At 38.8% G+C, this 26357-nt stretch overlaps 1 protein-coding gene and 1 long non-coding RNA gene across 3 annotated transcripts in view; one reads left to right on the top strand and one right to left on the bottom strand.

Annotated features, from left to right (window-relative positions):
• The window catches only part of LOC137216214 (uncharacterized), a 97643-nt gene extending 85208 nt beyond the window's left edge, over positions 1–12435 (bottom strand). For both annotated transcript variants that reach the window (XR_010939636.1, XR_010939635.1), the window contains exon 1: positions 12298–12435. This is a non-coding gene — a long non-coding RNA (uncharacterized lncRNA). The remainder of the gene's footprint in view (positions 1–12297) is intronic.
• A 482-nt stretch (positions 12436–12917) lies between these two features.
• The window catches only part of KCNU1 (potassium calcium-activated channel subfamily U member 1), a 172981-nt gene continuing 159541 nt past the window's right edge, over positions 12918–26357 (top strand). The window contains exons 1-3 of the mRNA XM_067722127.1: positions 12918–13049; positions 17790–17931; positions 20615–20744. The gene's annotated coding sequence lies outside the window, so the exon portion shown is untranslated. The remainder of the gene's footprint in view (positions 13050–17789; positions 17932–20614; positions 20745–26357) is intronic.

Genomic DNA, 26357 nt, shown 5'->3' with positions numbered 1-26357 from the left:
CACAATAAAAATAAAAATACGTGTATACAAAGAGTGTTTATATCCAAATGTTCATAGCAACCTTATTTGTAACAACTGAAACCTGGACAGCTCAAATCTCCATCAACAGAATACTTGTTGTATATCCATACAATGGAATACTACTCAGGGATAAAAATGAATGGACTCCACACAAAACAACATGGATGAATCCCAGAATATTTATACTGAGTGAAATAAGCCAGACTCCCCCGTCATGTCTTCATTTCACAATGTGAGAGTTATATTAGAAAGCACAGTCTGTTCTGTGTGAAGTTAAATCGCTTCTGCTAGAGAAAGCTTTTGATAATTCCTAATGAGCCACAGTAATTTCGCATTACTGAGCTCAAGAGTTTGAAGTTTTCTCCCCCCCAACCGTCTTCCCTTCTCACCTACCCTGAATGCTGACTGGTACTCAAGTTTCTGAATATTTCACTGTTTCTTGGGGAAGTGGAAGAGAAGCTAGACCAACTCTCAGGTTAAAGAGAATGCACATGCTCTGGCAGTTGGGTCAATTGCCCAGGTATTAAAGAAATAATTATTTTCTCTTCACTTCTTTACACATGCACAATGGTGTTCTAATATCATTGCTAGGTAGTTCACCATCAGGGTGTAGAGATTCCTGTTGAGACCCCCAAACCCTATAGGAAGTGGCCTTGGAAATGTAATAATTTACCAGTTTCTCTTTAGGTTTGAGCCATGGGCAGGTAAAGATGTGTACTGAAAGCACTGGGCCAGGAAAGTCACCAGGAAGATCCCTGTAAGCTGCATCTTAGGTGAGTATGTGCAAGTAACTGTATTTGAAAGTGCGATCGGGGCTGAATGGTGAACTAAAAGACAAGGAGGAAAGTAAAACTCTACAAAGATTAGGCTTGAAGAACACTGGTGCTTTCAACATCACCAAGATTTTTAACTACACGACCCTGGTAACTTTCATCTTCGTTATTTACCCTCAAGATCTTTTGCTCTCAACTTTGTCCTGGCTACCTTATACATACTCTCTATATCACAGTGAAGGGACAAAGGGGGGAAAGGGTGAAATTCATGTCCTTTTATCTTTATCGGGTATGAAGTTTACTGCTTTTTGACACTTTCTTAGCGATGCTTTGAATGGAAGTTAAAAGAGAAGGTTGAATTCAGGTTGGATCAAATGGGATCCTTGTCCTGGTATCTACAAATAATCAAACAAAATGCAACTTCAATCAAGGCAGGGAAACTATCTGGTTCACCATTGAATCCCCAGGACCTAGAACATGTTGACCAACTGACCACGCTGTACTTTAAAGAGAAACAGAGACAAAATTCTGTTTTACATGCTGTGAAATAGTTATTCATCCACCTCTATTTCAGAAATAGGAGAAATAAGATATAGACTATAAGTGATTTTACAAAGAACAAAAAGCTAAAAAGTCACAGAGCCAATATTTTTCTAAGGAAAACTTTTATAGAAGTATAACAAGTATACAAAAATGCCCACCCATCATTAAGCATCTAGCTGGATGAATTTCACAGATTGAATACATTAATGTGACTGTCACCCAAACCAAAAGATTTAAAAAACACCTGCACCCCAGAAGCCTTTCTCAGCAAATACTTTTCCACCAATTAACCATTATTCTAACAACTAGTATCATAGATTACTTTTCCTTACTTTTGAACTTCATATAAATGAAATGATATAGTATGTTTTTTTTAAGACCAGTTTCTTTCACTCATCATCACGTGTGTGAGATTCATACATGTTGTACGTGCAAGTTTGTTCACTATGCTTGTTGTCTCGTATTCTAAATATATCACCATTTATTTATCTGCCTTACTGCTGATGGACATTTAGATTTTTTGCAGTTTGAGGCTATTACAAATAGTGCTACAATGAATGTTCATGAACATGTGTTTATCTCCTGGGTATGTAACTAGGTGTGGAGACGTTGGGTCCTGGGATACACACATATACTCAGCTTTAGTAGGTATTGCCAAAAAGATTCCTGAAATGATTGTTCCAATTTACACTTCTACCAGAAGTGAGAGTTCTAATTGTTTCACATTCTTGTTAACACTTAAAATGTTCATTTTAGCAATTATGGTGAGTGTGCTATGGTACTTCTTTGTAGTTTTAATTTGCAATATTCATGATGACTCATGAAGTTGAGTACCTTCAGATATATTTATTGGCCATATGGATAACCCCTTTGTGAATTGCCTCTTCAAGACCATTGCCTATTTTTTTCTACTGAACTTTCTTTCTTATTGATTTGTCTAGCATCTTTATATATTCTGGATGTGAATCTTTTGATGAAATTATGTATTGCAAATATCTCTCTCCACCCTGTGACTTGCCTTTTATTTTCAAGCATATATTTGACAAGTAAAGGTCTTAATTTTAATAGGTTTTCTTCTATAAATCGATTATTTTATGATTAGTACTTTTTTGGTCCTATTTAAGAAATTTTTGCCTAGTCTATTGTATATTTGTTTTCTGCTTCATTAATTTCTACTCTCACATTGTTTCATTTTTTCTATTTTCTTTAGGTTTATTAAACTATCTTTTCCCTAACATCTTGATTTTGAGTCTCAGATAATTAATTTTTAGCCTTTCTTTAAAAAAAAAAGTATACATATACTATGAATTACACTCTAAAGAACATCTTTAGTTTCATTCCACAAGTTTTGGTATGTTGTATTTTTATTGTCATTCACACAGCAGGATTTAAATCCAGAATTTCTAATTTTAATCCAGAATTCTTTCAACTAAAGTGTACTATTCTTTTCTTTCTTTGTCATACATAAATGAATGGTTTTCAAACTTCTATGTGAAAAACTTAGATACCAAAAGGAATACAATTGCCATTTTTAGTTTGCATATCCTGTGCCACTAAGTGGTCAAGGTTTTTCTTTATTTATATTTTTATATTTAACACTAACAATACCTTGGGGGTATGTACTGTTATCTCCTCTCTACAAATGGAGAAACATGTTCAAGGAGATTAAGGAATTGCGTCCATCTAACATGTAGTGGAACCAGGATTTGAAGATATCCAAGATAAACGTCGCTACCTCTAGGGTCTGTGTTCCTTTTCTTTCATGCTCTCCTACTCCATGCTCCTTCTACACACAGACCATGCATTTGAGTACTGGAATCTAAGAATTATAGCTAGAATGAGCAGAGTGTATCGGACCCTTATATTTTGCAGGTAAGAAAACTACATTCCAGAGAAGCTGTATGGCTCATCCACCCAGATTTCTAGCACAATGATTTTTCTGCCCTTCCACATTGCTTCACAGCTCACCTTTCAGGGTAAGTCAACAGTGCCACACCATCAACGATACTTACATAAGCAGTCAGTTCACTTGGCTGCCAAACTTGAAAGGTAAATTTGTCAGTATTAGTACAAAAAAAAATACAGAACCCTGATGCTAGTCCCCATTACACACTTAAAAATATTTTCGTAACTTCTTTAAAAGTTTTCTTGCCTCTCACTGGTTGTCACTGAGGGGAGTAAACACAGAGAACAGAGAATGAGAGCTCCCAAGTTGTCAGCAAGAGTACTTCCTGGGCATGCTCCAAACTGTCATCTGGGTTTAAAATTGACTTTGGGGAACAGAGTTCCGGTGTGTGGATTCTGTTAAGGCTGACTGATAAAACTCCATCTGCTCGTGTTTTGTGTGTGTGTGTGTGTGTGTGTGTGTGTGTGTGTGTGTGTGTGTGTGTGTTTATCTCTTGGCCTCTGGCACTTTTAGCAGCTTACCCCCTTGCTCACCAGGGAATTCTACTAAGGGTACCCAGTGCTTTGATACGGGGTCCCTGTGGGCTGTGATAGGAAAAAGATTGTACCTGCATGGTTTAATTTCTCTTCACTATCCAGACTCCTTGCCAGAGAGAATCTCTGTCACATAGTTTAAAGGCAGAGATAAAGCCCATGAGAGAAACTATAAGCTGTAATACCCTATTCTGAGAAAAGACATCATTCCCATGAATGCCTTGTAGCTTTTGCTGAAAGACAAAAAATGTTACTGCTCTACAGTAAGGAGAAATGAGAACTCCTATTCCCAAGGGAGAGAAAATATATCTCCATGTATGACAAGTAGTTAACATTCTGGACTGCATCTGCCTGGGCTCTTATCATGATGTGAATTTGTTTGCTATTCACTGGCTTGAATAGTAACAAAATCATACTGAAATGTGAATGAAGCACCAGCTACACGTTTTATTACAACTTCCATGGTAATCCGACTGGGTGAGGGGAAAGTTTAGGAGAGAACAAAAGCAGAGAGCAGTTAATCAACTCTAGTATTTGTACCCTACATTGGAAAGCCAATCTGTTTATTAGTAACAAGCCAAATGCTTCTTGAAATGAATAATTTTTTAAAGCTTTGCCAACATTATACAATCGGAGTTTACGTAAAGTTCCTAAAGTGCTAACAAGTACTAACTTGTTGACAAGACTGTTTACCATCCCTTTTGGATGAAACATAAAATGAAATCTTGGCCACAAGTCTCATAAAAACTAACTTATGCCTGTTTTTTTTTTCCCCCCCAGGAGTAGATGTACTAGTTGTGAGGTTCTGGATAAATCTACTTCAGATTTATTCTTCATATTAAACTGTTCAGAGACAGGACTCGTAGTTCTTATAAACCTAGTATAGCACATAAGTTTAGGGGAGTTTGAAGGTGTGCACTGACAATAATGTATGTACTGGGGACTTTTAAGACTTACGAGATGATAACAAAACTCCTTCTTGAAGTGAACTCTAGCATTTCAAGTGCAAATGGGAGATTTTATTAATTATTTTTAATACTTTATATACATGATTTCCTCAGGTGTATGGCCTGACTGTTAGCGAGCTGCTCATTTTTATCATGGGGCTAACTGCTTTTAATAAGTGGAGATATATGTTTACTCACTGCTAGATTAGATGCTTACCAATCCTTACTTGGAAAAGGAAAATATTCGATACATGACAAAGCCTGAGAAGTGAGGGCACTGGATGAGAGAAATGAACATTCCTAATGTTTCTTCTAAGGATATATCAGAGTCAACATGTCCTAAGGAACTGTAATAAGACCTCTGTATACTGGTGAGGAATATAAGCAAATACTGCATATTTATTTAATATTGTGTGGCAATAACAAAAATCATAATTTCAAGTATTATTCTCCTTAACATATTTTTTTTTTAAAATGGGTGCTGAAAGGGATACCAAATAATGTAAGGAAGTGAGAATATATTATATTAGGAAAGTCAACACATTTACTGGAAAAATAACACTTTTAAGTTGTTGGCATGAAAAAGGTCAATCCTGAGGGAACCTGAGTGATGGTGGCATCGGGCTGCATGAAACATAAGGAGAGATGAGGTTGTAACACAGGTAATGGAGAGAAGAGCAGAGAGAGAGAGAACAGAGGGAGAGAGAGAGACAGAGAAAGAACAGAGGGGGAGAGAGGGAGAGAGAGGGAACAGAGAGGGAGAGAGAAGAGACAGAGAGAAGAGAGAGACAGAGAGAGGAGAGGAGAGAGAGAGAGAAAGAGAGACAGAGAGAGAGAAAGGGAAGAGAGAGAAGAGAGAGAGAGACAGAGACAGACATAGAAAACTGGGGAAAGGACAGGAATAGTAGAGGACTTCAAATGACAGCCCTGCTATTGGAATTTGGGCAACTTCACAGATATGCGTGATGGCAGGGGGGGATACAGCTGACATTTGGACCATGTGTGTGCAGTATAACAACATTGTACAATTTTGTGGAGATCTCTCTCTCTCTATAAATATATATATATACACACACTCTCATATATATATACATTATGTAATCCCTTCACAAATATATATGAAGGGATTACATACATAAGGAAATTACATATATATGTTAAGGAATTATATCAAATATTGATATTTTTTGTCTCTCTGGGTGACAATGTTATATGAGATTTTCACTTCTATATTGATCCATTCTTTATTTTCCAAATTTTCTATAATAAATATTTATTATTTTAAAATACATAATTAACTATAATTTTCCTAACAAAGTCTAAAGTTATTGAGTATCTGTAGCTAACTTCTGAAAAGGTAAGAACGTGAACACACTTAAATTACATTTAAATCAAGTATCTCGCCTCCCTGCATCTTGCTAGGTGTTTAGAGACTGTACTGCTAATTTTTAATGAAAATAGTAATTTTTACCAGTTAACCAAATTTATGATTCTATTTTATTTATGTCGCTGTCACTGTTATTTCTTGCATTCTTGCTTTTTTTTTCTCAGCATTTCCTTTCCTTCATGCTGAAGTATTACTTTTAAAATATCTTTCAGAGAGAGATTATGAATGAATGGTTAACTTTCTTAATCTTTGTCTATTTGAAAATGTCTTCACTTTACCTCTTATTTTTTAAATGATAAGTTATAGGTGGGTATAAAATTCTGAGTTGTCGAGCATGTTTTCTTCAAACTAGAAAGATACTACATTGTCTTCTGCCTTTTATTATACTGTTGAGAAAACTGTCAGTCTACTTTTTTTGTTTTTAGTTAGAAATCTGCCATTTCTGGTAGGAATTTTTTAAATTTCCACATTTAAAATATTTCAGATATATCACACATTCAGAAAGGTGCATTAAATATTTATACCTTGTTTAAGGAAGGTAAGTACCCATATATCTACTATCTCAACCAACCCATAAAATATCACCAGCATCTTAGAAGCTAATGATGTGTCCAGTCCCAATCTTAGTCTCTTCTTTTCTCTCGAGAAGTAACCAATATCTTGACATTTAAGATTGTCATGTTTTGAGGTTTTTTTTTAATTAGAGGAGTTTTACCAGGGGGTATTATACCTCTAAACAGTATAGTTTTGCCTATTTATGGAAAACATAATTAAATACCACCAAATAGACCAAGACCCCCTCCATCTCCATTAAGAAGAGAGCCAATTCCCTCTCTTTTCATTCAGTTTTCTGGTAGCTTTTCAACAGGCCCTCTTTCCTTGGTGGTCTGCAGTTTCACTGCATTGTGTCTACAGATTATTTTTCTTCATCCTTCTCATCATACAGACCGCAATTTCAATCTGAAACTCATCTTATTTTAATATGGAAAATCCTTACCCATTATGTCTCCAAATATGGTTTCTTGGGAAGCTCCTCTATCCTTTTATTATTAAAATTCTTTCATTTATATGTTGGTGTCTCAAAATTTGTGCCCCATGCCTCTTCAGTATGCATTATGTATTTTTGAAAATCTCTGTCTCTCCACATATTCTATGTAATTCCCTTAGTACTACCTCTCAGTTTACTAGTTTTATGCCTGTGTTCAGTCTAGAGTTTAACTAGTTTTTTAAAAAATATGTACTTCAGTAACTACATTTCTAATTTTTCTACCTGTTCTTGTTTCATGCCTGTGTTTTTTTCTTTTCCATTGGTACTCACTATACACTTAACTCCCTGATTATGTGAACATTTATAGAAATTTCTCAGAATGTTTTATTGGTTTAATATCATCTAGAGAACACTTAGGTTCTGGTTATTGACATTTCATATTTTTTCTTAGAGTGAATTGTTTACTTGTGTTTGGGATTGTGGTTTGTGGCTACATGTGGAGGGGAGAATATCTCCTTTTTACTCTTCACTTACGCCTACTCTCTAGTTGGCAGGCTCTGTCTTAGTTTCTTCCAAGCTCTCAGCTCAGAACTTAGTCTTATATTAGTGATCTTAAGATATCACAGATCTCATAACTGTGCCCATGGGTGGTTTGTCTCGAATTTGGTCTGAAGTCTACATCTATGTCCTTTCATCCCCTCTCTAAAGATGCAGCCTCATGGAAGTCACAGATTCTGGTAACTATCCGCAGTAGCTTTTCCCAGCTTCCTTTCACAAATGAGTTTGGGGAAAGGAACACTACTTCCCTAGTTCCTAGTTTCAATTGGTAATTTTGTGCTTTAACCATTACTTTTAAGTGTTTGGATTCCTAGAGATGCTTTTTTTTTTTTTTAAACATCTTTATTGGAGTATAATTGCTTTACAATGGTGTGTTAGTTTCTGCTTTATAACATAGTGAATCAGCTATACATTTACATATATCCCCATATCTCTTCCCTCTTGTGTCTCTCTCCCTCCCACCCTCTCTATCCCACTCCTCTAAGTGGTTACAAAGCACCGAGCTGATCTCCCTGTGCTATGCGGCTGCTTCCCTCTAGCTTATCTATTTTACATTTGGTAGTGTATATACGTCCATGCCACTCTCTCATTTAGTCCCAGCTTCCCCTTCCCCCTCCCCATGTCCTCAAGTCCATTCTCTACATCTGGAGACGCTTATTTCTGAAAATCATGTATTACTTTTATAAAATAATAACAATAATAATAATACTATGATTTTGTTTCAAACACCACTGAATGTGGGATGCATTGGCCAATGGTAGTGAAAGTCAATTTTAGGATAACCTAAGTACAGAAAGATGATATCAGGACCTTGAGAACAATTTCAGAGATGAAAGTGTCCACAGTTATCATGGGTTCAACTTCTTCATTTCAAAACAGTAGGACTGAGACCTAGGGAAACTGTGAGTTGCTTCTCCAACATTTAGATCCCAAGCATGTGGGAAAGACGGGCAGAGTGAGATTTTATTCTTTATTCACCAAGGCAAAGTCTATGATAAGACTTCTTTAAGATGAGCTGTTCTGCCTCTTGGAAATGCTGCCCAAGGGCCAAGGGAAATTGCCTGCTCTACAGAAGGCAGAAACAAAGAAATCAAATTGTTCTAATCTGCACCACCATACAAACTGCGAGGCTGGAGGAGCGAGGTCAATCAATATGTGTATTATTGCGTTTAGTCCTGGCTGGAACACTGGCTGGAACACTGTTACAGACAAGCCTTAATTCAGGTTGCTGCTCCTTCTGTCTGCAAAAGTCGGCCAGGTCCTCTGTGTTGAATTCTTATTGCTAAGTCTTCCCCCCTGCTGGAAAGTGTCAGCATTCTGTGTATGGACAAGGCTATTCACATCTATATATTGATTCCAGGATCCAAGTGAGAACCCTTTTCAAGTGACAAGGTCAAATTAACTTAAAGTACACACACTGAAAGTATATAGTAACTGGAAAAAAATATGAAGATCTTGCTAAACACTCTGGGTTTCTGATCCACTTCAATAAGGAAAAAGTTACTGATAGGAATAATAGAACTTTCCAAAAAGTAAATTACTTAATAGATTTACATTTCTTCTCCTCCAATCCAGTAACTAAATGTAATATTAAAATCTTAATAATGCTTTCTGGGTTTTACATAACTTATTCTCACTAAGACTAAGGGAATTAGTTATTGTAATGGCTACTGTGGTCCCCACTCAGATCTCCTTGTCAGGACCCATCACCCACTCCACAGCCACAGGGGAGTATTAGCTCTGGCTGCTCATGGCTGCGCTCCTCTTGCGGCATTGGCCTTGACCTCAGGGAGCTTCCACACCTAAGATTTTGCTTCCTTCCAGAATGTGGCCTGTGGCCACCTCCAAAGAGCATCCATGCTATTCATCTGGCAAATGCTTTATTTTTCCTCTTTATCAGAAAAGAGGTTCAGAAACAGATCTTGCTCCCCTGGGATTGACTGACCACAGAATACATTTACACTGCCACTTGTCATCCCTTCCACCCTCCAAATGGCCCGGGACTATCTGGCCTTTTCACAGAATACTACATTGGTCCATTCTATTGATATAATGTTAATTGATCAAAGAGGAACAAAAAATGGCAATGACATTGGGGGCCTCGGTAAGAATGGGCTTCAGAGGATGGAAGGTAAACCCTGTGAACACTAAGGGCTCCCCTATTAGTAATGTTATTAGGGACTTGGTGGTCTGGGTTGTGCTAGGATATTCTCTCCAAAGTAGAAGAAGTGGTACCTTCTATCACTAAAAAGGAAACACAATGCCTGTTAGGTATCTTCAGGTTCTGAAGCCAGCGTATTCCCACTTGGGAATACTGCTCCTAACCATGATGGGAACCTAGCAGACCCACTACGAGCCAGGCCTGGGTCAAGATTCCACATATTATCTGAACCACTCTAATGGGGGGCAGGATAACTTTGTACCCCAGATATCAATGTCAGCATGGACCCAGTATCTAACAGTTCTTGAAAGGCCTACGTGCTATTTCTCTTTCCTCTGCATACATTTACCTGAGAACATGTGGTAGGTCCCTCCGGGGAAGATTGGGTAATCCCTAAGGTATGTTCTTGACAGTGTTGAGAATCCTTCATTTCGACCCACCTCTTCTCCATTAAATGGATTCTGGGCCCAAGAACTGGCTCACATCTGGAAACTGAGCAAGGATGCTGACCATTTAGCATCATATGGGGTAGCTTTCCTCAGCCTCCTGATCATCTATTCTTGACTTATTCGTTGTATAAAATAGGTATTGTTCTTGGTGGCTGCCTGTCTATCTTGCCCCCAAGAATACTGTGTCCTAGTAACCATTTTCAGAACTCCCTACAGGCCAGGCCTCTCTGCTACTGCTCAGACCTTGAAACTGATTACAATAATTCTGCCCACTTGACTGTACTCTACTAAGTGCAGCCACCTGGACTCCACAACATCAGATCCTATTATCCCATTGCTATCAAGGAGCCCAGCTGTGTAACATCTCCTGCTCTTCTTCCCTGGCCTGCAGAAGGCAGAGTACCACTCAGCTTTCCATGAGATTTTTGCCCAATTCTCCAGTGTATTCCTTCCTGCTTTGGGAACTGTAGTGTCTTTCAGACACTCTAGAATGCAGTTGGCCTTGCTCCAACATGCTCATTTCTCTGGGTGTTTTGATCCCTCCTTCCACTGTGTGCCATGGAAGTTCTAGTTTTTCACTTTAACTTAGTGTGGGCCTTAGCTTTCTCCAAGCTTTCAGGAGCATCCTATCAGGATGTTCGTGTCACCTCCTATGGTCCTCACCAGGGCATTAACTGCTACGTGTCCATGTCTATAAATTCTTCATAAAATCAGATAACTCTTAAGTCTGCTCCTCTGATATAGTACCTACTGTGGGTGTCAGTCCCACATGTACGCCCTGTGCTCTTGCCAACGAAATCCTTAGCTCCTTCAGTGTATAGGCCCTTTCCTCCCTTACAGTATCCACTTCCTGGGCAGATATCTTACGACTTGATCCTAGTTATTCTACCTCAACCAACGAGGGCTATCAAGGGGCATGACGGGAGATTTTAAGGGGGAGGGGGTGTTGCCATGAAAGACAAAGGTCTCTGTACAGTCTTCAAACAAATGGGGAGCACTAGTCTTCAGCTGAGGGAAGTGAGTCACTTCTGCAGTCTCGGAGCTTTCGAGGCAGTCTGAGGAGTCAAGATTTTCTCTTTCTTATTGAAGTACAGCTGATGTACCTATTATCTTAGTTCCAGGCATACAGGCACATTGCAGGTTGCTTCTCTTCCTGCCCAGTAATGCTTTTTCACTTCCTAAAAGGTATGAATTCCAGGTGTTACTTCCCAGTGAACCTTCAGCATTCAACTGCCCATCTCACAGATTGTCTCCAGGGATCCCAATCTAAAAAGTTATTATTATCTTTCTCATTTATACAGTGAGGCTTGCCAGAGTCCCAGGGGGTAGTTAGCAGAGCCAGACCACTTATCCAATTTTGTTAACATCAACTCAACTCATATCCTGGTCTACCACAACGCTAGCATTTGCCCCCCGCCCTGCATTCTAGCGCTGTACCTAAGGATAGGATTGAATTTCCCGTTGGCTTTTCTTTGGGCTGTGATGGCACGAAGAGAAGACATTACCTTGACAGATGGAGTAATATGCCCTTCAGAGTAACTAGTAACTAACTAAATAACTAACTACTTAGCAGAACACTCAAGAAACCTTTCTGCAATGGCATGAGCCATTCCATATTGATGCATGAATTCACCATCTTTCTTAATACCTACTGGTATCCCACAGAGGTTGAACACCCAGTTTAAATCCTCAAAGCCTTTCCTAACTGTTCAGGTCACATTTTTCGTTCTCCTTTAACACAGTCATCAAGTCCTCAGTGGTAAGATAAAGTGCCAAGTGTCATTTTTTAGTAGATTCTTGGCGGGGGAAAGGTTTCAGGTCATGTTCAAATTTTGACTCCACTCGTTATTAGCTATGACCTCTTAACAACTTGAGCATGTAATAAGTTCTCTGTGTCTCGCTCACCTCATCACCCACGATCAATCCTGACATCATAAATAGTGGGATATCAAGCCCCTGACACGCCCCCTAAAGTGTTGTACTATGATGTATAACTTACACAACAAATAACTGTTGTCAAAAATAATTAACCTGCCCATCGATCCATGTGGTGATGTCCTGCTCTCCCAGGCCGGACGAGGAACGGACGTTCATGGCCAACAGGGCCGCTCTTCGTCCTGTCCGCCGTGGAAGGCGGGGTGTGGCATCCGGCCGGACTCTCGGTCTCCCGCCCCTGCCTCACGGCGTGGAAGGGGCCGGGGTCCTCTGAGCAGCAGGCACTCTGGCTTCTCAACTCCTCTTCAAGTGCCTCGCAGGCGGCCCTCCCCGCGGTGGTGGGCGGGGCGGGGCGGGCCCGCCGCCGCCCGCGCGCCCCCGTTGGTGCGGGAGCGTGTCCGCTCCAGGCAGTGCCCCTGCACGGCCGCCCCTCTGGTGCCGGGGGCTGAGCGGTGCTTTAGTCTTCTCGGGTGCCCGCTGCGGTGAGCAGCTCCCTTGTGGGGTCGAGACGGTAAGGGAGGCGCGCCTGTCGCTCTGGCGGGGCGGGTGCCGCCTCACCGCGGCCGTCCTCGCCGCGTGCCGCGGGGACTGGCTTGGCCAGGCGCGCGCCGCGTGTCCCTCCTTCGCCGGGTTGCACGCGGGCGTTGGAGCGACCGCGGCGGCCCGGCGACGCGAAGGGGGCCGTCCGGCTTTCCGGACAATCTCTGACCCCGCCCCCCGACCCCGGGGCGGACGGAGGAGCCTGAGGCTGCGCAGGCTTTGCCCGGCCCTGAGCGTGAGCGCGCACGTGGGCCCCACGCTTACCCATAACGCCCCCTGCGCACGCCCGGCCGGAACTGCTTTGGACGGTGTGTATTTTTTAATATCACACATTTTGAATATTATTGGGAACATTTTAATGTGAATTTGATATTAGATGCTATTAAGGAAATATTACTATATTTTGGTGCTATAGTGGTATTGTGAATGGTTATTTCAGGAACTATGTACAGGCTCCGGGCGCGCAGGCTCAGCGGCCATGGCTCACGGGCCCAGCCGCTCCGCGGCATGTGGGATCCTCCCTGCCAGGGCACGAACCTGTGTCCCCTGCATTAGCAGACGGACTCTCAACCACAGCGCCACCAGGGAAGCCCTATGCTTTTGTTTTTGAGATGTAACCTAAAGAGTTTGGGTCAAGTGTCATGATATCTGTAATTTGGTTTTAAAAACCTAGAGCAAAATAGATAAAGGCAAAATGTTAACAAATTATTAAATCTAGGTGATAGGTACATGGATGTTCAGTACATTATGCTGTCTACTTTTTTACATGTTTAAAATTTTTCATTATAAAATCTTTAAATAAATCTTGCCATCTTAATGAGTATAAAATTATATAGAGGGAGAACAAATAGGGTACAGTGTAAGGTACATAGAAAGTGCTCAGTAAGTGCTATACAGTATTCTCCTCCTACTGGGAATTCTCTGTTCTAGAGTGAGGACCCATGTGTTCACTCAGAGTAAGTGATGTGGTCCCTCTGAAATTAGTTTCACTTAGCACTCACCTTTTAGGGTAATGAAGGGGAAATCAATGTTGTTTGTCAAACAAACACTGTTAGCATGAGTACAGCATATGTTAATACTATTGCAGCTTGATGATAAATGATCAATAAGTGAAGTAGACACCTACAATACCAAATCATCTGTGACTTCCCTGCCATTTGGTATGCATCCATTACGTGATTGATGCTTATTAAAGGATTGACAGGTCAGCAAATATCTTGATTTTCTGTGCTTCAGAGATGTTCCAGTCCATGAAGATATGATTTCAGGAGGTTAATATGCATTTAGCATATAAATAGCTTACAAAGAGGAAGTTGCATGTTTTCTTACCACCCCATTAGGCTATTTGATAATTTTATATCCTGCGAATTGCTTTCAAAATCTACGAGAGTATAGAAATTATTTGGAACAATTCTCTCATTTCAAAGATGAAGAAACTTAAGTTCAGGGAAATCTAAGGGTTTCCCAGACCAGAAAATAGGACCTTCAGTTTTCAGTTCTGTGTCGTGATATATAAAATGCATACAAAGGATGCTTTAAAACAAAACTTTGGATGGAACTTTAACATAACGTGGAAATTACTCTGTATTATATTCTCAATTTTCTTTCCATCAAATACATATTAATTGTTTACCATTGTTGACAAGCGATCAGGATGCTACAGGAAATGCACTGTGTTTCTTGCCTTCAGCAAGCTCAGAACCTACTGAGGAAATTAAATGAACAACAGTAAACAAGTCAGCTGAGAGCTGTGGTGACATCAAATAGAGAGGAATGGGTTAAGCCAGAGTTGGCCGCGCGAACAGAGTAGCTGTCACGGAGGAACTGGATTTAATCCAGGTCGCAAAGACAAGAAACTTTTATTCACTGGATGAAGTAAGAATGACAAGGGACAGTATGAGTAATGACACAAAAACGTAAAAGGGCTTGGTGCCTTCAGAGAAAAATGAAGCACGTGGTGCAGTTTGGTGTGTGCACTAGGAAGGTGGCGTATCAGGAGGTGAAGTTACCTGGGAATGGTCCTCAACTATGGCTTTGTATTAGAATCTCCTGGCAACTTTCAAAAAATACTGATGTCCAGGCCCCACTTCCAAACCAAATGATACCTGGATACTTGAGGGTGGCTGCAGGCACGGGTGGTTGAAGTTCCCCAGGTGATTCTTGTGTACGAGGTTGAATACTAGTGAATTCAGGTGAGCTTGCTATGAAAGGAAAGGTTTTTAGGTCAGTAGTTGTCTGGATCATGCTGATCTAATCCAAGATCAGATCCTGAACATTAAATGCCTTTTTATTTCTGAGCAAGTAGTCTCAACATCAGGGCAGTAGCTTGGATGACTCAGGGACCTGACTTTTGCTGAAACTACTAGTTTTAGTTGTTAAAACACTTTCTGACTCTCCATAATAAAATAAAATCTCAGAATCAGGGTAACACGCTCAAAACTTAAAAATTAAAAGATTCTATTTCCTCAAATTTAGTTCCCACTCAGATAACTAGGGACACTAGTATCAAAGAAAGCCCAATGTAGGATAATTTAACTTTCCTGGATTTGCCAGATTCTCATATTACAAACCCAACCCAGAAGTTCTCCAGTGTTGTTTTAATTCAATCATTTAACTTTCATTTATTTAAAAAAATATTTATTGTGTATCTGTGGTGTGCCAGGCACTGAGCCAAGCTCTCCAGACAGAGCTGTGGAAAGACACCCCAGCTCTGTGTCACAGAGCTCACATTCCATCAGAGGACTTCTTTCTCTCATTTCACTTCAGCACGTCTAATTCCACACTCTACTTCTTTGAACAACATAAGCAACTCAGAACAAATTTTGGGTTTGATTAAAATACGTAATCATTTTTTCATCCCTCTTCCTACTGTCCCTCTTCTACTTTTCTTATTAATCTCTTAAAAACACCACTGTCACTACACATCACTCCCAGTTCAAAGGTCTCCAGTAGATCCCCCTGACTTATGGCAGTGAATCTGTGGTCAGTTTTTAACCTCCTCTCCCATCCTAGCCCTTTTTTGAGGACCACTGTTGTCGGCTTCTGTTATTGAGATGAATAGGGCACATTCCCCTGGTGTATCAGGTCGGAGAATAAAGTACCAATCCCTTATGCTAACTTCAGCCACACCTGACCCCACAACTTGATCAACCTCTGATACAGGAACATTAGTGCACTTGGTGTTACTTATTTTCTACATCCCTGCCTGGAGTCTCTTTCTTTGCTCTTTTTCTTCTACTGTAAAGGCCCCAGTGCTTTCAGCATCTTCCACTCTTCAGCAGTTACATCTTCTGTTTTCTTCAAATATTTTTCATGTTATTATTTTCATCTCTGTTTACTTCAACAGATGAATAGCCTCATGAGGGGTCAGGACTGGAGTTCATAAATATGTGCGTTATTCATAGCCCATGAAAATGCTGGGCACACAGAGGCAGTATAGGATGAATACAAGAGCTTTGGGCTAAGAATCTGATGCACTGAAGAAGAGAAGGAAAAACTATCGTTTTTAAAAGTTGCACATCTGCCTCTGTTAACTTGCCAACAAGGGAACATACAGCAGTGAAGAAATTCACTTAGTTGTTCATCGGATAGAAAAAGAAATAAAGGGATTTTAAGTGCCTGAAAGTCAGAGTTAATGGTGGCTGTGTCAGATACTTGTTAACTGAAGACTAGCATTGTAGATAGAACAGAATGAGCCCGTGGATCCAGCACAATTGGTTGAAATAAGCCTCATTGTTCATTTTTACGGACAGTGTCTTCAGTTAGGTCTGTAAGTATCTAGAACACTGGGATCATTCAAAGTTCATATCTTCTATCTGATGCAGCTGTTTAGAGTTGGGTATTACGACACACAGCAGTGAATTTTGATATCTCCTCCCGATTTACTGCCTTAAGTGGCAAATGTCCTCTGTGAAGGTTTGTTTAAAACTTTTAAAATAGTTAACATGTATACATTGTCTAGCATGTTGTACACACTAAATACAATTAATGTGACGTTTTTATTAAATAATACTTACTAATTGATTAATTTTTAAATCAGTCCCAAAAGGCATGTCCTTAATTTTTATTATCTTTGGAAAGAATTTGGAGAATGAGGAGAGCTAAATATATTGATTTTAATAAGTATATTAAGGGGTTATATATAATTCATTTGTAGTTGGACAATGCAGTCTGAATTAATTTTTCTTTAAATTTATTGATGCTGGATTTATGGCCCAAATGTGGTTTATTTTCTATGAAAATGGATTCTATCCTGATCGTTGGTCATGTTGAGTTTTTCTACATTCATGCTGATTTTCTGTCCAAGCATTTTATTCATTATTAAAAGAAGGGTGTTGATTTCTCCACGTATAATTATGTCTTCTATTTCTCCTTTCAGTTCTATCAGGTTTTCTTAAAACAGACTTTATTTTTTAGAGCAGTTTTCGGTTCACAGCAAAAGTGAGTAGAAGGTACAGAGATTCCCATATATTCCTTATCCTGACACACGCACAGCCTCTCCCTTTATCAATATCCCCCCCAGAGGGGTACATTGTTTACAGTTGGCGAACTTACATTGACACATCAGTATGATCCAAAGTCCGTTCTTTACATATAATTACATATAACACAAAGGTTTTTAGTTGTACTTAGGGGGAATAGGGGAAATTGTCTAACTTATCTTCTCAGAAGTGGGAATCCCAATGCAATATTTAAAAAATCAAAATGTATGCCAAAAATCCATGTAAACAAAACGTCAGAACTTTTAAATAAAGACAGGATCAGTATTACTGAATTTCCTCTTATTTCAAGCTCCAGTATGACCCTTCACAGCACTGTTATTGATATTCTTTATATTTAAAATTTAGGATTTACCTTCATGTAGCAAACAACCAACCAGTGGCTTAAATAAGAGAGAAATTTCTTTCTTGCATAGAGAAAGTCCTGAGTCAGCAGCTCTGGGCTGGGAGGGAGTTCCACGGCACTATCAGGACTTTGGTCTCCTGACTTTTCATCTCACCATTTTCAGCCTATGCTTTTTTTTTCTTGGGTTTTTTTTTTTTTTCAAGGTCACCTTGTGATGTGCATGACTGTGTTGAGTAAGAAGAAGGAGAAATGACAGAAGAGCGCAGAGGGGTCCTCTCTCATCTGAGACAGCACGTTTCAAGTAGCCTTTCCACAATTCCACACATTTCCACATACATCTTCCTGGTAAAGATTCATCCCTTTGCCATTTCTAGCTGGTAAAGAAGGTTGGGGGTAGAGTCTTTTATTCTGGGCTGCAGTGTGCTCAGCTGAAAATCAGAGTTCCCTATTTAAACAAGAGGAGACCAGATGTTGGGGGAAGGGAATTAGCAATCTCTAACAAACATATAATACCATGCTAGATCCCAAAGTATGAAGGAGGCTGACCCAATTCCTGTTTATTTCATAATGCCATAAATATTGGTAAATAGTGATAATTTTCTTTGGAGGAAAGTGCAAAGTCAAATGCACTAAGTATACGTTCAAGAATTCTAAGGTACATTCATACTGAGAATAGTTGGAAAATATCAACACTAACAATTTCGCTCACTATCTTCCTCGGGCTGATTTGGAAGTTCTACCTTATCATCCAGGTCAATGTGAATGGGTGTGATTTTAGATCCAAGGGGTAATTTGTCCCATTTACTGGGAAAATATATGTGTTTTTTTTTTCCTTCATGTCAGGCCCATTGCTCTGAATATTAAAGAGGCAAGTTGTCATCAGCTTCACGATACTGTGGTTGATGTCAATATGTTCTCACTTCCTGAGCTTAAATCCCCTTACTTCTCACTGCTGACAGCTGTCTAGCAGGGCTGTAAAGTTTTGCAGGGCGACTATTCAGTCTGGAGCAGCATATCTATTTGAGGAAGAAACTTATATTGTAACAATTTTGAACAAGGTTAATAGGTTTTTTGTTTTGTTTGGTTATCGGGCTGGGAGCTCCAAACCAAGTGCTAAAAGGCAGGATTTTATTAAATCTTTAAAGAAAAACACAATAAAGCCATGGATCTGCAATAGGAAAAGTTTTGTTTGTTTAAAGCCCAAAATACATCAATCAATCAATCAGTCACAGAAAATAATATAAAGCACACATGGAGTAAAATATACGATTTTAGTTTCATTGCTTATATTTACCTGATTTATAGATTTTGATGGAACAGAGCATGTTAAAGACGAATTCAGAAAACATTTCAGTACACCCCAATTGGGGGGAACAAGGGCAGAAAGGAAAGAAAGAACTATTAAAAAGACTTGGTTAATCAGAAAACACTATTCAGATGATAGGAATAGGATGCCGATGTCTCCAAAACATGAGTGATGAACACTTGGTACCATCTGTCAAAGAGACGAAGATAGTCCCTTAAAGGTACACATTGGGAATGAGTCAGAGGCAGGGCTGGAACAGATCTACACCTTCTAACTACAGAAAAACATGCTGCTGTCCAGGTCGGGGGACGTAGCAGGCACGAAAAGTAGTGAGGCAAAGGGGCAGCTAGGCCCATGCTTGAGAAGAGCAGAGAGGCAGGAGGGGGCAGCCCAGGGGTCCCCCAGTGTCATAAGGTCACTGACATGCGCCCTGCCGTCCGCCTGAGCTGAGGGTCTCAACATTTCTTTCACCTCTTACCACAGTTTTCTGAAATGTGATATTCCTGCATCACTGTTCATAGTTCTTCAGTTCTCTTCTACTCTTAAGCCACTGCAAGTGTCCACAGTGGTGAATTAGGAGGAACTTGTCCACAGGATTAAACAAAAATGGCCATATCCTCTGGAAGAAAATGAAACTAAGGTAAAGGCCCTTTCCTCTCCTAGGCTGATGGCTTTGCCCCCTGATTTATGGGCTGGTAGGAAAAAGCCATTCTGCACCCCACTCCACTTTACACAAACATCACATGCGTGCAGCGCACAGCCCCATGGAGGGGGCAACAACCGCCCGATTTGTCTTTGGAAAGTTTCTGTCTCTCCCTCCTCTGACTGGCTCATCTCCACTTGCCGATGCTGTCTGTATGCGGGTCACCTGTACCAGAGCCCTCCTGAGATGGTGACGCAGGCTCCTCCACTCAGAATCCATCACTCTAATTTTCCCTTGAACTCTGTTCTATAATTTCCCAGAAAATAGCTGTGTAATTCATTGGTGACTTGCTAGTGTTGAGTTGCTGCAATTAATTCTTACGAGAGATGTTAAATTTAAGAAGAGAACCCAAGAAAGAAATCTCTTAGTCCACAGGTGCTCACTGGTGAATAAAATGTCATGGAGAAAATAGGGCTGTTAGGATTTCAAGTCACTCTCTAGAGATTTCTGCCAGGATTAACCTGCTCCCCGGGGGAGAATCGGGAGCTCCCTGGCTACCAACAGCTCCCTGGTTGTCCTTCCAACTTGAAGGAAATGCATGGACCATGGTCATATTCTGTCCTCAGAAGCTCCACTGGACTCTCTAGTCACCTCAAAGCCCAGGGGCTGAGAATGGGAAAGAAGAAACTTACATAACAAGGAGAAATGTCTATTGCTGCAACTGCAGCCTCCTGGATTCCAGAAGATCTGTTCCGTGTTCCACATTGTAATTCGAGACTGCATGAGTAGGAAGAAAATATATGTGGCATAGAAGAAGCGTGAAGTAAAGTTTAAAATAGTAAAGTAATATATATTCAGTCACAACTCTGTAGATAATCCTGTTTAAGGAATGTTTCTTTCCTTTGTTTAATTTAGTCCATCAGATGTCTGTGGCATCATCGTAAGATTTTAAACCAAAGAGATGAGCTCCCTATGTTAAAGGGGAAAAATTCTCTTCAGAAATGTTAGCAGAAATGGGTTGAAATGTTGAATATCATTCTCTCAGATAAATCTGACAGAATACAAATCTCTCTTAATAGGTCTTATCGTCTTTTAAAAAATGCACCGGGAAAAAAATGGTCTCTTCTCTTCACATGCTTTGAATGGATTTAATCCTCCTCATTTGTCTCCTGACTTTGAACTGCAAAACAAAGGACATGGAAGACCAAGGTAGGAGCTTAGATTCTTGCATAAAATGGGATTTGGGGTTTATTCAGGATGTAGCCCAATCCAGAAGAAATCATAACCCAGAACAGTTGCCAGACCAGAAGCCAGTTTTGAGTTTTCCTGTCACCTGATACTTTCTGGTCTTGCATTTTGTTCAGACTCAGAATTCATTTGGACTTTAATCACATTTGTAGAGTAATCAAGCTGACAGCATCAACAAATGCAGTGTATATAGATTTTCTGTTCCTCAGAACATGGGCAGCCCCTACGAGGAGTCGATTCTTGTATTTTTTTGGTGGTGGCGTGGAGGGACTGAATTGAATGATTTCTTATTTATTAAAGAAATAATACTCAGGACTTTGAGATCACACTGTCTTTGGTTGAGTTATAAGCTTTTATAATGCAGTATCCCTTAATGTTGACCGAATTAATAATTATGTTTACCTCTTCCTTAAGTTTCCCGAATTCTGTTTTTCTAGCTTTATTGAGGTATAATTGACATAATGACATTGTGTGAGTTTAAGGTGTACGAGGTGATGGTTTGATACAGGTATATATTGCTAAATGCTTACCACGGTAAGGTTAGTTAACAAGGTTAGTTCACGTAATTACCATTTTCTTCTTGTTGTTTCTGTTGTTATGGTGAGAACATTAAAGCTCTAATTTCATAGCAACATTCAAGTATCTAATACAGTATCGTTAACTATGGTCACCACACTGTACCCTGGAGCCCTGGATCTTATTCATCTTATAACTGAAAGTTTGCACCCTTTGACCAGTATCTCGCCATTTCCCCAACTCCTCAAGCCCTGGCAATCACCATTCCCATGGTGATATTTATTTATTTAGTTTTATTCCCGTGGTAATATTTACTTTATTTTATTATTTTGAAACTTTCTGTTTCTATGAGGTCAAGGTTTTTAAGTTCCACATATAGTCGAGATTATACGCTTGATAAGAAGAGTTGGGAACCCCCATTCATGTCCAAAACAATGAACTCTTGGTTTGAAATACATACATTTTCCCAGAAAAAAAAAAGAGAATTTGCTTTAAGATATTCTTCACTTAAAGTTTAAAGCAGTAAATATTGAAAAGAACAAAATTCCTGAAACCTAAAATGTAAAATATATTTTAACAAGCCAAGGATTCTACTGTATTGATATAAGTCACTGGAATAATTCAAATGTGATTCCCTTCTCAAATTAGAAACACTATTTCAGCAAGATAGTCAGTGTTTGAGTCAATGTTTGGTAGAGGCCAGTGCTTGCATGTGTGAGTGTTACTGAACCAGTATGATCCAATCACTTTAAAAATTTCTTATATTCCTGGAACTAGGCAGTTTGGGCTTAGTGAAGATTCATGAGAATTGCTCTGTCAATTAACAGTAGAAGAACAGAGAGAGTTTGATAACCTAAAGCTCAGAAAATCTTTAGGATTCACAATGCTGAGATATTTTAAGGTAGAAATCAATCATGTGGATTTCAATTCTAGATTCCTAAGAACAGATGCAACAGAGGATGTCAGGTGTGGACTGATGAGCCCTTCTTCTCACGGGTTACACAGCGAAACAGGTTATTGAGAAGTAGGGGCTACCCTGAGACAGAGAGTTATGATGTCCTACAGTTCATAAGTATGTGTTCAACAACAGGCACTCCAAGTAACACGAAAAAGGCTGAAGATTTCTGGAGAAAACTTGGAATACTTCATGGCTAAGCTAAGTCTGTATGAAGTTTACTAAGAGATGTCACAACAGAATCATTATAGCATCGTGCCTGTAATTAACAATACCGCATTATACACCTAAACATTTGCTGAGAGGGTAGAGCTCATGTTAAATGTTCTTACCACAATTTTAAAAAACTGATAAACCTATTTTAAAAAGAAGTACAAAGAAATCTTAAACTTTATTCAGTAGTTTTAGACCCGTGGTAATATTTATTTTATTTTATGATTTTGAAACTTTCTTGTGAATATTGTATTATGCTACAAATAGTCATTTCCATATTATATGTCATGATTTCAATGTATGGGAAAAGAGATGCAAATCTAAAGTTCAAGAAATTAAGTTAAATCTTTTGTTATGTTAAACTTGAAAATTATATAAACTCAAGATTTAAAAAAAAAATAATGCATTCATGGAAGGGCTGATGAGCAGTAATATCCAAGTAGAACTGAGTACCACTCGTATCCAAAGTTTGTTTTCTAAATCCTATTCTCCTCTAAAGGGGACGGAGTTCTTTTCTTAAAATGACTGCCTTCAGATCTGATAGGGAAAGTACAAGGTGTTGGGACATATTTTTGTACCAGAACGCAAAGAGGCATTCAAAGACCAATGGAGTTCTGTCAGAAGGACCCAGGACCCAGTTGAAAGGGCTTCTATTGACAAAACTTGAAACAATATGAGCAAAAGTAATAATAATAAATGCATTTCATTGCAGCATGTTGAACATATACAATTTCAGTCCACTGAAACACGCACACACACACACACACAGATAGATAGGTAGATAGATATATAGATGTATATATATCTCATTGTGGATTGAAATTTGAATTTGAAATTACACACACATTAAAAAAAAGCTTTCACTGGAGATGACAGTTACACCAACTTCTTTAAAAGTAAATTAGTAAGAAAGAATTAATTAGGCAGTTATACTTTTATTTTAGTGACTATGAAATGTCACCAAATGGCCCTAATTGGTGAGGAAACACTATTTTATTATAAAAGAAAATCAGCTAATGATTATAGATGAAATGACAGGGAGAAAAACACCACCATTGAATAGCTCCAAATAGATACTCGAGTCAGGCAAGGATCATTGGTGAATGCTAAAATCATTAAGTGAAAAGTGGGTGTGCTGAAAATACTGCCACCCTGATTAATTCCCAGTTGTAAAGGGGAAAATGTACCTTTACAATGGAGAAATCTGTTTGTCACTCTCATGAGTAATGAGGCAACTAGTCATTTTGTGCCTCCTGATATGATGCAATATAAAGTACTCAGCATCACCAATGAGCTATTTTGTTAAAATTGTGATAAAATATACATGACATAAAATTTATTGTTTTAACCATTTCTAAGCACACAGTTCAATGGCATTAAGTACATTCAACATTGTTGTGCAGCCGTCACCACTACCCATCACTAGAACTTGCTTGCATCATCCCACACTGAAGCTTGGTAGCCGCTAAACTTGACTTCCCGTTCCTCCCTTCCCCAGGACCCTGGGAACAACCATACCGCTCTCTGTCTTTAAGAATTTGACCGTTCTAGAAACTTCATATGTGTGGAATCATACAATATTTTTCCTTTCATGATTGGTTTATTTCACTTAGTATAACGTCATCAAGGTTTATTATCCACGTTATGGAGTGTGTCAGAATTTCCTTCTTTTTAAGGTTGAATAATATTCCTTTCTACGTATATAAAAACATACTTCGTTTATCCACTCCCTTACTGGCAGACATTTAAATGTGAGACTGCCAGCCATGCTCTTCTCTTTCCACGCTGTTTTGGGTATTCAGGGTGCCTTAAGAATCCATATAAAATTTAGAATAGATTTTTCTACATCTGCGAGAAACATCATTGGGATTTTTATAGGGATTGCGTTGAGGCTCTAGATTGCTTTGGGTACTATTGGCATCTTCACAATACAGAGCCTTCCAATCCAGGAACACAGAATATTTTTCCATTTGTTTTTTTTCATTTCTCTCAGCAGTGTTCTGTAGTTTCAATGTACAAGTCTCTTAACTCCTTGGTTAAGTTTATTCTTAAGTATTCTATCCTTAGGGTTGCTCCTGAGAATGTAATTGTTTCTTAATTTCCTCTTTGGGTTGTTCACTGTCCACATACAGAAATGCAGCTGATTTTTGCATGTTGACTTTGTATCCTGCAACTTCACTGCATTAGTTTATTAGTTCTAACAGGTTTTTAAAAAATCTTTAGTGTTTTCTACATATAAGATCATGTTGTCTGTGAACTGAGATATTTTACTTTTTCCTTTCCAATTTGGTTGACTTTTCTTTCTTTATTTTTCTTGCCCAGTGTCTCTGGCTAGGACATCCAGTCCTGTGTCAAATAGGAGTGGCAAAAGTAGGGCTTTTTGTCTTATTCTTACTGCAAGAGGAAAAACTTTGCCTCTTTCACCATTGAGCGTGATGTTAGCTGTGAGTTTTTCATATATGAATTTTATTATTTTAAGGTAGTTTCCTTCAATTCCTAGTTCGTTGAGTGTTTTTATCATGAAAGTGTGTTGAGTTTTTTCAAATGTTTTTTTTGAATAATAATTTTCTTTCTTTATGTTATTGTGGTGTTTCACATCGATCAATTTTTGTATGTTGAACCAACCATGCCTTCCAGGTATAAACCCTTGTTAATCATGGGCATATCTTTTTAACATGCTGTTGGATTCAGTTTGCTGGTATTTTGTTGGGAATATTTGGATCAGTATTCATTAGCAATATTGGTATGTAGTTTTCTTTCCTTGTAGCGTCTTTGTCCCACTTTGGAATCAGGGTCATTCTGGCCTCACAGAATGAATTAGGAAATGTTCCCTCCCCTTCAACATTTTGGAAGAATTTGAGATTCTGTTAATTCTTTTCAAACGTTTGGTAAAATTCACTAGTGAAGCCATCTGGCCCAAAACTTGTTTGTTGTAATTTTTTTTTAATTGCTGATGATATAGCCTTATTTCTTAGTGGTCTGTTGAGATTTTCTACTTCTCGATGATTAGACCTAGTAAGCTGTATGCATCTAGGAATTTGTGCATTTCTTGCAGGTTATCAAATTTGTTGGCATGTAATTCTTCATAGTAGTCCCTTGTGACTATTTTTATTTCTGTAAAGTCAGTATTAATGACCCCACTTTTGTTTCTGATTTTATTTATTGGAGACTTTTCTCTTTTTGTGTTAAGTTAATCTAGCTAAAGAGTGTTAATTTTCTGATTTTTTTGAAGCAGAAACAAGGATCTTGGTTTCATTGATTTTCTCTGTTGTCTTTCTATTCTCTATTTTATTTCTCTCTGCTCTAATATTTAATATGTTCTTCCTTCTAGCTTTGAGTTTAGTTTTTTCTCCTTTTTCTAGTTCTTTAAGGCATAAAGTTAGGCTGTTCATTTGTGACATTTGTTCTTTTTTAATATAAGCACTTAGAACTATAAATTTCTCTCAGCGGAAAATGTCTGATTTTTAAAATTTGTATATGGATTTTATGTTTTCTAATATTATACATATATCTATGTATGTGAGCTGTGTAGCATGTATATATGATACAAATATGGCAAAATGTTGACAATTGTTTGATTTAGGTGGTGAGATATGGAGGATGCTTGTACCGTTCTTCTTGCTTTTAAATATGTTTAATATTGTTAGAAATAAAATGCTTAGGGACTTCCCTGGCGGTCCAGTGGTTAAGACCTCACCTTCCAACTCGGGGGGTGCAGGCTCGATCACTGGTCGGGGAGCCAAGATCCCACATGCCTCGCAGACGAGAATACAAAACAGAAAACAGAAGCAATATTGCAACAGATTCAACAAAGACTTTAAAAATGTGCCACATCAAAAACAAAATCTTTAAAAAAAACATGCTTAAAATTCAAGAGGTTTCCTAAGTTG

This window comes from Pseudorca crassidens, chromosome 21 (genome assembly GCF_039906515.1).
Source record: "Pseudorca crassidens isolate mPseCra1 chromosome 21, mPseCra1.hap1, whole genome shotgun sequence".
NCBI classification, from domain to species: domain Eukaryota; kingdom Metazoa; phylum Chordata; class Mammalia; order Artiodactyla; family Delphinidae; genus Pseudorca; species Pseudorca crassidens.
Note: the sequence above shows the minus strand (reverse complement) of the source record. Positions and strands in the feature narration are given on the sequence as shown.